The sequence below is a fragment of the Papilio polytes genome, unplaced genomic scaffold (assembly GCF_000836215.1).
Source record: "Papilio polytes unplaced genomic scaffold, Ppol_1.0 DF824437.1, whole genome shotgun sequence".
NCBI classification, from domain to species: Eukaryota; Metazoa; Arthropoda; class Insecta; order Lepidoptera; family Papilionidae; genus Papilio; species Papilio polytes.
The window spans coordinates 337,508-341,985 of NW_013524767.1; the positions used below are offsets into that span (position 1 = coordinate 337,508).

The 4,478-nt window shown below is 38.0% G+C and overlaps 2 long non-coding RNA genes across 2 annotated transcripts; both read right to left on the minus strand.

Annotated features, from left to right (window-relative positions):
• LOC106110606 lies at positions 1-1,342 on the minus strand. Its single transcript, XR_001226112.1, has 3 exons — positions 1,151-1,342; positions 280-381; positions 1-70 (listed from the first exon to the last, which is right to left on the minus strand). It is a non-coding gene; the product is annotated as an uncharacterized LOC106110606 (long non-coding RNA).
• Positions 1,343-3,707: 2,365 nt separating this feature from the next.
• On the minus strand, positions 3,708-4,472 carry LOC106110613. The gene is made up of 2 exons (XR_001226113.1): positions 4,380-4,472; positions 3,708-3,919 (listed from the first exon to the last, which is right to left on the minus strand). It is a non-coding gene; the product is annotated as an uncharacterized LOC106110613 (long non-coding RNA).
• Between the last annotated feature and the right edge of the window lie 6 nt (positions 4,473-4,478).

Genomic DNA, 4,478 nt, shown 5'->3' on the forward strand with positions numbered 1-4,478 from the left:
GATCGGGATCACGGGCGCGATGTACTCTTCCACGGTGTGCTTCGACGGGTGGCACCTGGCAGACCGCGCCCTGCATATACAATTTGTGTCACATCGCCAGCTTAACATATACTTATTATAATAAGCATATAATAAGTAAATGTACTGAATTAAAAACATCGAAAAAAGGTAAGAACGTCGCATTTCATTTCTCATTGTGAGTTGTTTTCTAATTTATCCAAATGTGTAAAATTACTGAAAACTGTTTCATTTAGTTATGTTACTATTGTTATAACCGACCAGATTTGCATGAGCTGTATGCAGCTCGGCAGGTCCTTGGTAAAGTATGCGGTCAGCTCCGCGCGGCATCTCTTCAGGGTGTCTACGTGCTCCATGTCGCACCTAAACACAAAATATTATTACCGATCAGAATTCCTATCCAAATTAAAATCAACATTGCAACTAATCAAGCTACAATACTCTGTAAGACTCGGCGCAACAAATGGTTTTAATGTCATACATAAATTGCTTTTTACCGTGTTCTTCAATTACACTAATTGTAAATTAGGTGTAGTAGTGTACTAGTTGAACTGAAACATGTCATCCGCCATCTTGTTACGGCGGCCATTTTGGGTTAACAATAAATAACAATGTCTCTGATTGTAAACAATTGCATTGTTGTGACTGCGCGAACTTAATTGTGAGCAGTTAAAAAATTAAGATTTCTTAATAAACTTCTTAGTCATTTAATTATTTTCAATTGTTTGGAAAATTAAAGTCATAATCGAACTCATGAAAAGTTGAAGACAAAGGAATTCTGGTAAGCTTTAGTGCGCATGTCCTGCGACCTAGCCCGGGATGACCGGACCCCGCGCATGCGCCTTGCAGCTCGAGTTACATCCCTGGACGCTGCAACGCGCATGCTCCAATTATGCTTCATCGATTACCCTCTGTCTGTGTACCGCTCCCCCGCCCTTGTGCGGGGAAAGATAGCCATTTTGTTTTTATAAATTATATACTTTAAGTATTGAAATATCAGCTGTAATTCATGCACACAAAGCATACCAACGTTATACCAAGCTAAACATAGCTATTGTACAGATAATGTAAACTAATATCAACATTAATATACTGTTAAGTAATCAGAGCATCAAAAAATTATCAATCTTACGTGGGTATCGTGGGTGGTTTTTCAATAGAACTCGGCATTTTCCAGTAGTCCTTCTTACATCAGGCAACACAGACACAAACAATATAGATACTGGTGTATCTGTACGTAAAGAATACGCGCACGTCCGTCTCAAGTGGATCCCAACGCCGAACTAAAGTGCGGAGTGGTGCGGGAGCAGTGTTGCCAGTGAATATTTTTAACCTAGCATTTTACATTGGGTAAAAGCCTTATGTTTATAATAAAAAAGAAACTAGATTTAACATTAAGACAAATGATGTTGTTTAATATTTTAAGGCAAATAAAGCATCAAATTTCTTATCTGTATCGGGGATAATAGAATAATGGAATTGAATTAAATAAAGCCTCTAAATCATTGTTACTCAATGGCCTTTTTATTTTATATTTGTATATTTCAAAAGTGAAGTAGCAATTGCTACGACCTCAGGATTCCGTAGGCCACGGATTTTGTAACTTATTAGCCTGAAAGCCGTAAAATATGGTAGTTGTCGTAGCACTGGCAACTCTGTAGCCATAGGTTGCCGCGGCCACGCCCCGACCTCTACGATACGCATGCGCACTAGAAAATATTGATTTTCCCTTATCCAGAGGCTCCAGACAAAGAACGTTCGAGAAAGGAGCCATCGTGTATTATGTATTTTATACAAATTATTTATTTTTAAAGGTCGGAAAGTTTATAAACCGTTTTATTACTAACAAGCTGCTGCTCGCGACTTCGCCTATGTTATATGTTATATATAGTCTATGTTACCCACAGATAAATTACATTTCTAATGGTGAAAGAATTTTCAAAAATTGATTTCGAAAATCGGCCCAGTAGTTTTTGAGTTATTCCAATACATACAAAAATACAAATCTTTCCTCTTAATAATGTTAGTATAGATATGAGTAATAACATGGTTATTAGTAAACAATATGGTTAAGACGGCCCTGAGTAGCACATAATGCCCTCAAAATGGCGGACAACATATTTTTGTACTTCTCCAACATCCGAATCTAATGAGAAGACTTGTCTCAAACGGGAAACAGTACTCCTTAACAGACAGACGGTTATAATTTGGTCGACATATGTAAGTTTTAAACTATCGGTTGATACACTCATTTGTGACAAATTTAACTGAACATTCGAACAAGTCAGTTAAAACTAAACGTATGCAGCGGGCTTTTAAGTATAGTTAAATAAGGATGTCTAGCCCGGTGAGAGTCGCCGCGCTCGGCTGGTTCTGTCACGACGTATGTAAGAAGTAAACTGTGATGACTGGCGATCAAGCATCAGGAAATATTTTGTACCCTATGTTAAGAAAATATTGTCCATCAACTATCCTTTGAGCCGTTCTCGAGAAACCTTCTCGGAAATCAGCCTGCGTACTAACTACTTCATTATTTCAAGTAAACAAACGCTCCCAAAAGACATAAATACATGTTTCTAAAAGTGACAATTTAGTAGCATACGACATGGTTTGGCGCACAGCTTTCTTCCCGCTCACGCTAACGTCAGCGTGTGCTGAGATAGGAAAGTGTTTCATGCCTTAAACATTCTACGAAGACGGCTGTAATTCCAAAAAAATAAACGAAATGTATTGCCTAAGACAGAAATCTAACTCAGATATTGTTTAGTAATTAACGTAGTTACATGGACATTATAAGTAGATATAATAAAGCAAATGACAATTGTAGCATTAAATACTTGATGGAATGGATAGGAAAGGTACGAAGTCAGCGAGTGTATGTGCGCAAGCGCCTTGTTGGCGAAGCCCAACGCCGATTTGCGATGCAATCAAGGGAACGTTATATAAAATAAAATAAAGTATACAAATAGGGCGCGCACAGCTTAACATAATCTGAAATAAATTAAAAACAATATTCGCTTTTAAATAACTTAATATTACACACAACTTATTAGTTTAACACATAAAAAATGCCTTTGAAAAAATTACAAATAATCGGAGTGACCCACGCTATGAAAAGAGACTATTTCTTATGGGCGTTCTTAAGAGACATAATTCCTTTTGCCACACACCCCATCCGTCCGGCTGGCACAGAACCCAGCTCCCAATGCAATGCACCCCCAACCCCAACCCCCAACCTTTGTCGGCTTGCTAGGAGCATGCGCTACGCCGCGCCGCGTTTCACCTTTCACCATCCACATTGCTATCACCTTCATTGATTCTTTTCAAATACCCAACACACCTAATAGACCATTTTGGCAAACCTTCCAGTGACACTTTATTTTATATTATATTAGATATTAAAACTAAACCTATTACATAAAACTTTTCAAATTGGTAATTAAAAAAAGGATATTTTTAATAATAGTTAAAGTAAGCGTTATTTTAAAAGTTGTTCTTTTAAAATGTCTAGATCTTTTACTGATCACTGAATGACCGCTACATGACCGCTGTATGTCAGCTATATGTCCGCTATCTCCTAAGATACAAAACGGTTTAAAAACGGCAATTGATTTCGGATGGTTAACATTTACGTCAAAAACATTGGGTATTAGTAAACATTAGTATAACTATTAAAGAAATTTCACACAATATCCGTAAAACGTTTATTGTTTCAGAAAAAGTAAAGTACGATAGGAAACATATGAGCAAGTCTAAACTTTGTATAAACTCAAAGTAAAATCAATGTCAAAAAGGTTCATGATATCGCTAAACTCTTCCTTAAGATTCGCCACCGCCACTTCCCAAGATTCTCTGGTGTCGGCGGTATCCGGTTCTACCAGAATCTTTATTTCATTAAGCTCTGAAACATAAAAATGTTTAGTTGGTAAACCGTTGATGAGTGCGTGTCCCTTCCTTTACCTTATTTGTTTATTTATTTATAAGGTACACCAATTGCCAACTATGTCATTAACAAAAGCGAGGAATAATACAGGTGCGATGTGCGATCCTTGAGGTAACAGCGTATGATTCAAGTTAGCTCCAGGGACTACGTTTTTCTTACGATTCATCAGATAAGAACGATGCCAAAGTAAAAAAGATCCGTGTATGCCGTAACTGAATAACATTTCAGTAAAATATCATGGTTTACTTTGTTAAACGCGCTGCTAAAATCAGAAGACAAAGCGCCGACTTGCAATTTAGAATCAACTTCCTTGGAAAGATCATTTACGTATAACGCCAAATTACTCACTGTTGATCGCTCGCTCTAAAAGCCATGCTGTTGTGTTACCTTAAACAAAGAAGGGAAGTGAATCGCTCACTATAACAGACGCCGCAGGCGACTAGCACCAGCATGTCCCTAAGGTCCGGCATTTCCACCGCGCCCACAAACACCAGCCGCACCAGCTCCGGCAGCCGCT